The sequence below is a fragment of the Schistocerca americana genome, chromosome 7, assembly GCF_021461395.2.
Source record: "Schistocerca americana isolate TAMUIC-IGC-003095 chromosome 7, iqSchAmer2.1, whole genome shotgun sequence".
Classification (NCBI taxonomy): Eukaryota; Metazoa; Arthropoda; class Insecta; order Orthoptera; family Acrididae; genus Schistocerca; species Schistocerca americana.
The window spans coordinates 228,883,083-228,896,894 of record NC_060125.1 but is presented as its reverse complement, the minus strand read 5'-3'; positions in this window follow the sequence as shown (position 1 = coordinate 228,896,894).

Below are 13,812 nucleotides of genomic sequence, written 5' to 3'. Positions count from 1 at the left end.
ACTTGTTGCGTGGGTAGTGTCTTTGTTTGTGTTTGTCTGTGGTGTTGAATTGCTTCTGAACTCAGTGACATCTTCATTCCCAGGATGTTCAAGGACGTCGTTATATTTCTCTGTACTATCTCGCAGTATTTCGTCTTCCAGTTCGTCAACTCGTAAAAGGAGACCAGCCTGGAAGATGGCCCAATCAAACGTGATGTTTCAGGTGCCTGGCAACTTCATATTCAATTGCATCCTGCATGCACATATCGTCTATATAGTCGGTAACGCTTAAGTACCTACACTGTAATTTCTCCCAGGAATGAGGCATTACATTTGGTATCTGCATTTGGCCAGGCAACGGCTCGCCGCCAGCTTGTCATCCTAGTCGACGGCGATTTGTACCTTTACCTGTTTGTGTTATTAGTTGCATCTGTTCCTGCGTGTGTTAGGGGGGTAGGTTTCTGACAGTTATGGTAGCATTCCTTATTAGTGGACGTTGTCCAGAACATCGTACTCGGTGCGCTCTATTTGTCTTTCGTAGAGCTGTTTATATGTAGGACAGTCTGCCCCCCCCCCCCCCCCCCCACCCCCTGCCTTATCGCATGTTCTGCTTCTGTGTTTTCATAGTAAACAGCCTACAGGATTCTCCTGCCTGTATTATGACTTTTTGTGTCCCGCTTTTAGCACATCTCCCGCATACTGGATCTTTGTCGCAACGCTTCGATGGGTGATCGAAGCCCCAACAGTTAAAACATTTTTGTACAGCAACAAAGTCGTTGATACACAAAGATTCAAATTGAATAAAAACCCTTTCTTTTTGAAGCAGCAGTATTCGTACTCTTTGCGACACTTCTAGAATATAGTTTACTGTCCTTTTGCCCTTTGGTCCTGTTTTAAATTTTATTTTAACCTCGTTATCGAACTCGTCTTTAGTAATGTGTTCACTCAGGTTTATTTCGTAGAACTCTTCCAAGAATTCCTGGTCAGTTAAATATGTTGAGTCATGGTGCACTGCCAGCAGGGCTCTGAGCTTCTTGGGTTCTTGACACCTAATGTCCTTAATCTGTGCTGTTTTGTCTATTATCTTTTACTTGTCTACTTGTGATTCTGTTCCAATTATTACGGTGTTTGCTGTTGTCCTGATTGATTTTATTTTTTTCTTGCTTCGGATGAATTGTTTTAGTGATGGTTTCTCTAATGATTCTCGCATCTTGGTTGGTTTCTGATTTAAAGAAAAGTGTGCTGGACTGTTTAGCTTTTGTTTGTTGAATGCATTCCTGTACTTTGCTTTTAGGGTTTGCAATCGGACCGGCAGCCGCAACCGCTGCAAATGAGAGTGAGAGGGGTTTATTTACTGACTTTAGTCTCTGATTTTCGGATGTGAGTTCCGCTATTTCTTGTTCCAGGCACTGAATGCGTTCCTGGGAATCTGGTGCGTTTACAACCGCTAGTTCTTTTCTGAGTCTGGCGTTTTCAGTTCTGAGCTCTTCATTTTGTCACATGAATACCAAAAGGAGGGCCAAAACATGTCCGTCACTTGGAGGTTACTATTTAAAGCACTGCACAAAGTAACACGTTACTGGAGGGACAGGCGGTTAATTCTGAGTACATACAGAAGTTAAAGTACTGAAATGGATATTCATGGCAGCCAGAAACAAGCAAAAATCAATAGGGGAGAGGGATTGGGGTGCCCAGTATTACGTTACTTATTTAGCACTAGCCGAGTACCCGTAGTTGCCCAGGTATGTACACACACTAACAAAAGTTTTGCATCACCCCGGTTCCCAGAACTCCTGAAGACAGATGTTGACTGTGGGTGTATCACAGACACAGTCACTTTGACTGTTCAGAGAAGTCACTAAACCCGCCCAAAGACGTGAACGACCATGCATGAGCAGCGCCTATTAGACGGAGGGGGTCTGACAGCCGATCAGTTCCAGTCATTCCAACAGGAAGGAGGTACACGGCTCGTTTTGTCTGTAGTTCAACCATGCCTAGACGATCAATACCGCGGTTCCATCGTGTCCGCCTTGTTACTTTACTTCGTTCCAGGAAGGGCTCTCAACAAGGGAAGTGGCCGCGAGGGATTAGCCGAGCGGTCTCAGGCGCTGCAGCCGTGGACTGTGCGGCTGGTCCCGGCAGAGGTTCGAGTCCTCCCTCGGGCATGGGTGTGTGTGTTTGTCCTTACGATAATTTAGGTTAAGTAGTGTGTAAGCTTAGGGACTGATGACCTTAGCAGTTAAGTCCCATAAGATCTCACACAAATTTGAACATTTTTTGAACAAGGGAAGTGTCCAGACGTGTCGGAGACGTGTTTGGAGGCAGCCCTGTCAGGCTGAACGCCTTAGACATACTGTCCAGCGAGTGCAGCAAGGTGGAGGTTCCATGCTGTTTTGGGGTGGCATTGGGTGGGGCCAACGGACGCCGCTGGTGGTCACGGAAGGCGCCATAACGGCTGTACGGTACGTGAATGCCAGTCTTCGACCGATAGTGCAACCATATCGGCAGCATATTGACGAGGCATTAGTCTTCATGGATGACAATTTGTGTTCCCATCGTGCACATCTTGTGGATGACTTCCTTCAGGATAACGACATCGCCCGACTAGGGCGGCCAGTATGTTCTCCAGACATGAACCCTATAGAACATGCCTGGGATAGATTGAAAATGGCTATTTATAAACGACGTGACTCACCAACCACTCTGAGGGATCTACGCCAAATCGCCATTGAGGAGTGGGACAATCTGGACCAACATTGCCTCGATGAACTTGTGGATAGTATGCCACGACGAATACAGGCATGCATCAATGCAAGAGGACGTGCTACTGGGTATTAAGAGGTACCGGTGTGTACAGCAAACTGGACCACCACCTCTGAAGGTGTCGCCGTATGGTGGTACAACATGCAGTATGTGGTTTTCATTAGCAATAAAAAGGGCGGAAATGAAGTTTATTTTGACCTCTGTTCCAATTTTCTGTACAGGTTCCGGAACTCTCGGAACCGAGGTGTTGCAAAACTTTTTTGATGTGTGTATTTATTTCAGTTCTATTGGTCAGTCTCCTCCATCCCCCTCTCTCTGTCCCTCTCCTCTGCTCCGTTTTTCGCCCATCTCCTCTCCATGCCCATCTCCTCCTCTTTACGTTCTCTGTATATCGTCTTCTCCATCTTTCTTACCGAGCGAGGTGGCGCAGTGGTTAGCACACTGGACTCGCATTCGGGAGGACGACGGTTCAATCCCGTCTCCGGCCATCCTGATTTAGGTTTTCCGTGATTTCCCTAAATCGCTTCAGGCAAATTCCGGGATGGTTCCTTTGAAAGGGCACGGCCGATTTCCTTCCCCATCCTTCCCTCACCCGAGCTTGCGCTCCGTCTCTAATGACCTCGTTGTCGACGGGACGTTAAACACTAATCTCCTCCTCCTCCTCCATCTTTCTCTGTGGCGTACCATGATATAACTTCCTGGGTACATTCAGTGATTTACGTGGATACTGTGTGCTAAATGTGTTGCGAGTAGAAGTAGCATCAAAGAAGTAATACATTCAAACGTCATGAAAGATGCAGCAGTTTTTGACGCATCCGTGTTTATGATGTATCTCCTGCTCTATGTACTGTACAGTGACATAATTTTGCAGGTGTGTTCAGTCTGTCTGCGAAATGTGTCATGAATATAGTCAGTAGCAAAGAAGTAACAAATTAAAACATCATGCTTGATGAAATAGTTTTTCCGCACGAACAGCGAAAATGTAGTAAGCGATAATTTTTTTCCTGTTACCATTTTGTGGGGGTTCCAAGCACGAAAAGTTTTCGTGGAGTCTGGAAATTATGAATAAAGCTTGTAGCAAGTCACTAAGTGCTTCAAAATACTGGATAGAGCGCATAGTAGCTATAATTATGCCACGTAAGTACGGGATTAAACACATTGAAGATTGTACAAGCATTGTATTCATGACTTTGGATCGTATCACATAGAACTTATCAGCCAAGAAAAGCATTTTCACGAATATGATAAATACAAAAGCCAAAGAGGAAATATTTTCCCCTGATTCGCGTAATATTCCTCAAATCAATAACGAACTTGTACTATACACATTCTAAAGTAGCATATGTTCTTCCTCTGGGTTCAAGCTATAGCCTTACCAAATTTTATCTCTATCGGTTCAGCAAGTTAGTAACAATAAATTTAAACATCATGCGTGATGAGGCAGTTTTTCACGCATCTAAGTATATATAACCCTATATGTCCAGAACTATGTGTCATACAATGATATAGTTTTGCAGGTATATTCACTGATATATGTAAACACTGCATGAAAAATTAAAAATGTGTTGCGAATACAGTTCGTAGTAAAAAAGTAATAAATTAAAACGTCAGCCTGATGCGAAAATGAACAACACAAATGTAGCGATAATTTTTTTCCTTTTGTCACTAGGCGGGGGTATCAGTCAGAAAAAGTTCCGTAAAGATTTGAAATTACATGTGAGGTTTGTCGCAAGTTACTAGCCGGCCGCTGTGGCCGAGCGGTTCTAGGCGCTTCAGTCTGGAACCGCGCTGCTGCTACGGTCGCAGGTTTGAATCCTGCCTCGGGCCTGGGATTTGTGATGTCCTTAGGTTAGTTAGGTTTAAGTAGTTCTAAGTCTAGGGGACTGATGACCTCAGATGTTAAGTCCCATAGTGCTTAGAGCCATTTGAACCATTTGCAAGTCAATAGGTAGGGCCTACCCTCGTTTTTAAATGATGCATGAATAAAATTTGGATATTCGCCCGTCGTGATCTACACTTCTTTTTCTTGTCCGCCCCTTACACCTTTGGTAGGTAGGTGGTTCTTCACCTCCCCCCCCCCCCCCCCCCCCCCAGCGTTTGTTTCCAGACAGTAAGTTGTATGTGTACCAAGACTGGTTAAAACTGGTTCTGTGACTTTGTAGGAGATATGGAACATTACATGCATCCATATATTTTTATATTAGGGTGTATATGAATATCTTTCTTTCTATGACACGATTTTGATGAAATATAGCCTATACGGTGCCCCTAGGTATGCTGATGTTACCCGTGAAAAAAAACCCTTAAAAATTCGTCTGGTAGGTTTGGAGATTAACGTGTTCAAAGACAGACAGAAGATACGACGCTTTTACAGATTTATCGTTAGTATACAGATGTTCATCGAGAAGGCAATAATAACAATGAAAGGAAGGACGACTTGAATCAAAATCTATGGTATACATATTCACTGCGTCAGATTTGCTGATCACATTGCAATAGCGGCATATTCAGGAAAAGGAACTGAATTGAATGCTTAAGCTGTTAAATAAAGAGATAACAAAACTAAAATTACAAATGAAGACCTAGAAGGCAAAATTCATGGTTATAGGCCCGAAACGAGATGGAGGTAAGTCTGACATAAGAACTGGGAGTGAGCAACTCGAGGAAGTAACGGATTTTCACTATGTCGATATCATTGTGGTGGAAAACAATTGATTACTGTGCTCGTACTGCGAACAGCTGAAAGCAAGAGAAAACTACAGCCGCAATTTTTCCCGAGGGCATTCAGCCCTACTGTTTGGTTAAATGATAATTGCGTCCTCTTGGGTAAAATATTCCGGAGGAAAATAGTCCCCCATTCGGATCACCGAGCGATGACTGCTCAGGAGGATATCAGGAGAAACAAACCTGGTTTTTGACGGATCGGAGCGTGAAATGTTAGATCCCTTAATCGGGCAGGTGGGCTGCAAGAGGGAAATGGATTGGTTGAAATTAGATATAGTGGGAATTCCTGAATTCGGTGGCACGAGGAGCAGGTCATCAGGTCAGGTGAATACAGGGTTATAAATACAAAATCAAATAGAGGTAACGCAGGAGTAGGTTTAATAATGAATAAGACACTAGGAATGCGGGTAAGCTACTGTGAGCAGCTTGGTGAACGCATTATTGTAGCCAAGATAGACACGAAGCCCACAGCCACCACAGTAGTACAGGTTTGTATGCCAGCTAGCTCCGCAGATGATGAAGAAATTGATGAAATGTATGATGAGATAAAAGAAATTATTCAGGTAGTGAAGGGAGACGAAAATTTAATAGTCACGGGAGACTGGAATTCTACGGTAGGAGAAGTAAAAGAAGGAAAAATAGTAGGTGAATATGGACTGGGGGAAAGGAATGAAAGAGGAAGCCGCCTGGCAGAATTTTGCACAGAGGATAATTTCATCATCGCTAACGCTTGGTTTAAGAATCATAAAAGAGGGTTGTATACGTGGAAGAGATCTGGAGGAGCCAGAAGGTTTCAGATTGGTTATATCATGATAAGACAGAGATTTAGGAACCACATTTTAAATTGTGAGACATTTACTGGGGCAGATGTGATCTCTGACCTCAATTTATTGGTTATGAACTGTAGATTGGACCTGAAGAAACTGGAAAAGGGTAGGAAATTAAGGAGATTAGACCTGGACAAGTTGAAAGAACCAGAGGTTGCTGGGAGTTTCAGTGAGAGCGTTAGGCAACGGTTGACTAGAACAGGGGAGAGGAGTGTAGTAAAAGATGAATAGGTACCTTTAAGAGGCAGGAGAGGATCAAGTCGGTAAAAAGAAAAGACCTAGTAGAAATCCTTGGATAACGCAAGAGATAATGATTTAACTGATGAAAGGAGAAAATATAAAAATGCAGCAAGGGAAGCAGAGAATACAAACGCTTAAAAAAATGCGATTGACAGGAAGTGCAAAACGGCTAAGCAGGAATGGCTAGAGGACAAATGCAAGGAATTAGAAGCATGTCTCACTAGGGGAAAGGGAGACACCGGCTACAGGGAAATTAAAGAGGTCTTTGGAGAAAAGAGAATCAGTTGTATGAATATCAAGAGCCCAGCTGGAAAACCAATCCTAAGCAAAGAAGGGAAAGCTGAAAGGTGGAAGAAGTGTAAAGAGAGTCTATACTAGGGAGACGTTGTTGTTATATAAATGGAAGTGGACGCAGATGAAGATGAGATGGGAAATATGATACTATGAGAAGAATTTGACGAAGTTCTAGAAGATCTAAGTCGTAACAAGGCTCCGGAAGTAGACGATACTCCGTCAGAACTTCTGACAGCCTTGGAGAGCCAGCCTTGGCAAAACTCTTCCGTGTGGTGTGCAAGATGTACGAGACAGGCGAAATATCCTCAGACTTCACGAAGAATGCAATAATTCCAATTCCAAAGAAAGCAGCTGCTGACAAGTGTGAAAATTACAGAACTACCAGTTTAATAAGTCATGGTTTCAAAATACTAACACAAATTCCTCACAGAAGATTGGAAAAAACGGTAGAAACCGACCTTGGGGGAGGTCTGTTTGGATTCAGGATAAATGGAGGAAAACGCAAGGCAATACTGACCCTACGACTTATCTTAGAAGGTAGTTAAGGAAAGGCAAATCTACTTCTATGGGATTCGTAGATTTTGAGGAGGTTTTGGAAAAATTGTTCAAATGGCTCTGAGCACTATGGGACTTAACATCTGAGGTCATCAGTCCCCTAGAACTTAGAACTACTTAAACCTAACTAACCTAAGGACATCACACACACCCACGCCCGAGGCAGGATTCGAACCTGCGACCTTAGCAGTCGCGCGGTTTCCGGACTGTGGCGCCTAGAACCACACGGCCACCGAGGCCGGCCGAAGGCTTGTGATAATGTCGACAGGAATACTCTATTTGATATTCTGAAGGCAACAGGTCTAAAATACAGGTAGCGAAATATACAGGGTGGTCCATTGATAGTGACCGGGCCAAATATCTCACGAAATAAGCATCAAACGAAAAAACTACAGAGAACGAAACTCGTCTAGCTTGAAGGGGGAAACCAGATGGCGCTATGGTCGGCCCGCTAGATGGCGCTGCCATAGGTCAAACGGATATCAGCTGCGTTTTTTAAAATATGATCTCACATTTTTATTTCATATTCGTGTACTACGTATAGAAATATTTATGTTTTAGCTGGACCACTTTTTTCGCTTTGTGATAGATGGCGCTGTAATAGCCACAAACGTATAAGTACGTGGTACTGCCAGTGCGGACGGTATTTGCTTCGTGATCCATTACCCGTGTTAAAATGGACCGTTTACCAATTGCGGAAATTGTCGATGTCGTGTTTATGTATGGCTATTGTGATCAAAATGCCCAACGGGCGTGTGCTATGTATGCTGCTCGGTATCCTGGACGACATCATCCAAGTGTCCGGACCGTTCGCCAGATGGTTACGTCATTTAAGGAAACAGGAAGTGTTCAGCCACATGTGAAACGTCAACCAAGACCTGCAACAAATGATGGCCAAGTAGGTGTTTTAGCTGCTGTCACGGTTAATCTGCATATCAGTAGCAGACAAATTGCGCGGGAATCGGGAATCTAAAAACATCGGTGTTGAGAATGCTACATCAACATCGATTGCACTCGTACCATAATTCTAAGCACCAGGAATTGCATGGCAACGACTTTGAACGTCTTGTACAATTCTACCACTAGGCACAAGAGAAATTACGGGACGATGATAGATTTTTTGCACGCGTTCTATTTAGCGTCATTCACCAACAGCGGTAACGTAAACCGGCATAATACGCACTATTGGGCAACGGAAAATCCACGATGGCTGCGACAGGTGGGACATCAGCGACCTTGGCGGGTTAATGTATGGTGCGGCATTATGGGAGGAAGGATAATTGGCCCCCTTTTTATCGATGGCAATCTAAATGATGCAATATATACTGATTTCCTACGTAATGTGCTACCGATGTTACTACAAGATGTTTCACAGGATGACAGAATGGCGATGTACTTCCAACATGATGGATGTCCGGTACATAGCTCGTGTGCGGTTGAAGCGGTATTGAATAGCATATTTCGTGACAGGTGGATTGGTCGTCTATGCACCATACCATGGCCCGCACGTTCACCGTATCTGACGTCCCCGGATTTCTTTCTGTGGGGAAAGTTGAAGGATATTTGCTATCGTGATCCACCGAGAACGCATGATATCATGCGTCAGCGCATTGTGAATGCATGTGCGAACATTACGGAAGGCGAACTACTCGCTGTTGAGAGGAATGTCGTTACACTTATTGCCAAAAGCATTGAGATTGACGGATATCATTTTGAGCATTTCTTGCATTAATGTGGTATTTACAGGTGATCACATTGTAACAGCATGCGTTCTCAGAAGTGATAAGTTCACGAAGGTACATGTATCACATTGGAACAACCGAAATAAAATGTTCAAACGTATCTACGTTCTGTATTTTAATTTAAAAATTACCAACTGTTCGTCTAAAATTGTGAACCATCTGTTTTTGACTATTACAGCGCCATCTATCACAAAGCGAAAAAAATGGTGCAACTGAAACATTCATATTTCTTTACGTACTACACGAATTTGTAATAAAAAATGGGGGTTCCTATTTAAAAAAAAGCAGTTTATATGTTTGACCTATGGCAGCGCCATCTAGTGGGCCAACCATAGCGCCATCTGGTGGTCCCCCATCAAGCTAGACGAGTTTCGTTCTTTGTAGTTTTTTCGTTTGACGCTTATTTCGTCAGATATTTGGCCCGGTCACTATCAATGGACCACTCTGTATGGTATACGACCGTCACACTTAAAGTCTCGCTCACAAGTGACGAGAATTTCAAATTGATCACTGTCGCGCATGCGCAATGTGCATGACTTCGGAACTGACCCTCGTATGAACACGCCTGTCCTCGGTTTGGCCACTTCAAACTACTTTTCTTGTCAAGTACAGTGTGTAAACTTTTAGATGGCAGACCTCTCCCTAGTCCTGAATCGGCAGAAGTCGATAAACGTCGGGTGGCTTCGGTAGGCACGCAGTTTCGACTGCTGCCAACAGTACGTAGCTGACTGTTGTACAAGGTAGCCATTGTCGTCTGCTTCGTTATTGTTTTGCGCTGTACTGTTCTGCGTGTTTTTATTGTGCAGTTGTGCTAAACATTATCAAAATGAGTGAAGAGGCAGTTACTGGCCCATCTCGGGAGTCGTCAACAACCCCTACCGGTAGGCCTACGGTTAGAAGGAAACCAGTATTACGTAGCGATGCTCGCAAAATTATATTGCGTGTGATCGAATGCTGCGAAAGGGAAAGGGAGCAGAAAAAACAGCTTCACCCCATTTACAAATCATCAGTGAGAGCTGCTACATACACAGGACAAAGCATGCGTAGCATTGGAAGATTCAAACAATTTTCCAAGAATTATCCTGGCGTATCACCACAAACGCCTGGCGAGAAAAGGTGAGTTTTCATTTCAGATATTTTGTTCGCGATCACTTTGAAGGAATCACCAAAATTTCACCGCAATCGGATGAATGGTTTGGGAACGCACAGAGGGCAGACATACATACATTCATTTTTATATATAGAGATTGACAGTTACGTTATACTATATGACCTGTTTAAGTATATTTAAATTTTATAATTAATAGTTTAACATTGCGGGGAATGAAATAAAATGAAAAAAATTGCGAGTAGTGGGAATCGAACGCGGGTCCGCTGCGTGACAAGCCTTTACCTAATTTTTAATTCTCATTTTGTTCGTTTTCGTTCGTTGTATTTGCTCGGGGAGGACGTCGTAAGACATCCGTTTAAGTTCGTCTTTGATCGGTTAACTCAGTTTTTTTTTGTTTTATTACAGAGGGCTGCTAACCCTCTGACCGAACACGCTGAGCTACCGTGCCGGCTGTCTAAACAATTGCGCTACGCATACAACGGTGACCTAACTGATGAAACATTGTCCATTACTGTTTTCGGGCGTTCGGAGAACAACTCACCAAAGTTTCATTGCAATCGGATGAATGGTTTGTGAGCGCATAGTAGACAAACATACATACACTTATATATATATATATATATATATATATATATATATATATATATATATATATATATATATATATTAATGTACATGACGATTTTAGTTTCATTTACGAACAACATTTAAAGCGAGTTTTACTTCCAAGCCTTTCGTGTAAGCATGGCGCGCAATTTAGTGTCAGCTCTGCAACTGGTAGGCGTGCCATGTGCCCCCCCCCCCCCCCCCCCCCCAACGGCTCCTCGTCCCTCCCCTCGCCAGCGAATGCTTGCTTCCTCCTGTCCCCTCACAACTCTGCCGTCTTACAGTTCACGCACTGTACCGGGGCTGTACCGGACTGGCACAAGAGTTTGTTGCCTGGTGACCTGGCGGGACAGTAGCTGTGCGCTGCGCGACCGTCATTGGCACGGGCAGGGGCGAGCTGGCGTGGAATGCTGTGGGGACCGCGCGGATTAAGCGCCGGGGTGGGGGAGCACATTCCCTGCAATATTGCCGGCCACGTCTTACCCTCCCCCGCCCACACACATTCCATTCCATGGCTGGCGATCTGATGAGTTCGCGCCACCGTGCCGCATCTCTTCCCCGCCCTGACAGACACACATTTCATTACTAAGCCTCTTACAATTTAAAAACTTACTACAGATGATTGAAAAGTATTTGTTCTTAAATTAGTTTTTCATCTTGATTTCAAAACCAATCTTAGTTTTCATTTATAACGCGCAGTTATCCATAATGGAATAAAATTAATTATACTTTCAGTTAGAGGAAATTATTTTATGAAAGCTACCTGGATATAGAAAATTGCCCTGTTTTTATACACTGAAGCGCCAAACAAAATGGTATAGGCATGCGTTGAAACTTCCCCTTTGTATGTAAAATGTGACAGTGCTGGAAAAACTCTTAAGTTATTTGATTTTCAAACAGCTCAGCTAAACTGAACATACTCAGACAGTTCTCTCTTTACTTATTCTGATCATCACGAAACTGACACACAATATTTTTAGCGCAACGCAATCTGACTTTCAAAAACAATAACATACACCTTTCGTGACTCACTTACCTCACAAAAATCTTCGTTACTCGAACTACTGCAGTACAGCGAGTGCAAATACTGCCAGCTAAATAAAATAGAGAACAAACAATGTATTAACTTAATAGTGTTCAAAAGTCATTATATATATATATATATATATATATATATATATATATATATATATATATAGGGTGTTACAAAAAGGTACGGCCCAACTTTAAGGAAACATTCCGCACTCACAAAGAAAGAAAACATGTTATGTGGACATGTGTCCGGAAATGCATACTTTCCATGTTAGAGCTCATTTTATTACTTCTCTTCAGATCACATTAATCATGGAATGGAAACACACAGCAACAGAACGTACCAGCATGACTTCAAACACTTTGTTACAGGAAATGTTCAAAATGTCCTCCGTTAGCGAGGATACATGCATCCACCCTCCGTCGCATGGAATCCCTGATGCGTTGATGCAGCCCTGGAGGATGGCGTATTATATCACAGCCGTCCACAATACGAGCTCGAAGAGTCTCTACACGTGGTACCGGGGTTGTGTAGACAAGAGCTTTCAAATGACCCCATAAATGAAAGTCAAGAGGGTTGAGGTCAGGAGAGCGTGGAGGCCATGGAACTGATCCGCCTCTACCAATCCATCGGTCACCGAATCTGTTGTTGAGAAGCGTACGAGCGCTTCGACTGAAATGTGCAGGAGCTCCATCGTGCATGAACCACATGTTGTGTCGTACCTGTAAAGGCACTGTTCTAGCAGCACATGTAGAGTATCCCGTATGAAATCACGAAACGTGATCCATTGAGCGTAGGTGGAAGAACATGGGGCCCAATCAAGACATCACCAACAATGCCTGCCCAAACGTTCACAGAAAATCTGTGTTGATGACGTGATTGCACAATTGAGTGCGGATTCTCGTCAGCCCACATATGTGGCGGTGAATCGAGGAAGTACAGTACATACTGACGAAACTGAAATGAGCTCTAACATGGAAATTAAGCGTTTCCGGACACATGTCCACATAACATCTTTTCTTTACTTGTGTGTGAGGAATGTTTCCTGAAAGCTTGGCCGTACCTTTTTGTAACACCCTGTATGACATCCAGTTAAACAAATTTCCTTTTTCTGTCGGACACACGTCCAGATTGTCCACTCATAGTGACCTCTCAAAACTCTGGCATCTCTCCCCCCCACATCCACCACTGGTGGCGGTTCACCTCAAACTGCCCAACGCTACGCGCTGTTCACATCCAACTGCCCAACGCTACACTAGCGAATATTCCAGTAATGAGTCCAACCAGCCACAGACTGCACACAGCGCAGTCAGCGATTTTCATACAGAGCGCTACGTGGCGTCACCAACATAAAAACCTAAACAGCCTACTTACAGCGCATTCAAATACAGAGATATCCAAACAGGCAGAATCCGGCATTGCAGTTGGCAACGCCTGTATAAGACAAGTGTATGGCGCAGTTGTTAGATCGGTTACTGCTGGTACAAAGGCAAGTTAGCAAGATTTAAGTGAGTTTCAAAGTAGTGTTATAGTCTACGCACGAGCCATGGGATGCAACATCTCCGAGATAGCGATGAAGTGGGCATTTTCCCGTACGACCATTTCGCTAGTGTACCGTGAATATCAGATGATGTACTCTTTCCACGGGGGGAATCAAACTATTCTGCCGACCAATTTCAATAACAAGCGACAAACAATCAATTATCTTTAACGGTAATGATAAGGGAAAGGATTAATTCGCTCCAACGCATCACTTTAGATTTTGCATTTATTGTCACACCCTTCAGTGGAAACCGCAGAACAAGCAAGTTTAACAATGAGAGAATATTTGCTTTCGTAATATTTGCTATATAACTTAAGAATTACTTAATAAACAATAGGAATATAAGGTTATTCCTTTTTAACAAACAGACATTTAAGACCATAAACGATAAAGAT